Source organism: Microcaecilia unicolor, chromosome 8 (assembly GCF_901765095.1).
Source record: "Microcaecilia unicolor chromosome 8, aMicUni1.1, whole genome shotgun sequence".
NCBI lineage: Eukaryota > Metazoa > Chordata > Amphibia > Gymnophiona > Siphonopidae > Microcaecilia > Microcaecilia unicolor.
The window spans coordinates 11313410-11313705 of NC_044038.1; positions in this window are offsets into that span (position 1 = coordinate 11313410).

A 296-nucleotide genomic window follows, 5' to 3' on the forward strand; every position below is an offset into this window, starting at 1 on the left:
ACAAATTGGCATTCCTTAAATGATAAACTGTGTAGACTATCATGACATGCTGTATATCAAATGTAAATAAAACTTGACTACTGGAGAGCTAAAGTCTCAATAGGACCCTATACAGGGTTACATCAGCAAATCAATTCTCTGTCTCCATCTGCTGGTAGGGAAGCATATGACCATGCATCCAGACTGGTCTACCTGTGGACAAAAAGAAAGATTTTATAAAACTAGGACTCTCCAGTTTGGAAAAGAAGTGACTGAGGTATTGAAAGTAAATGCAACGTTCATAGAGAGAAAATAAT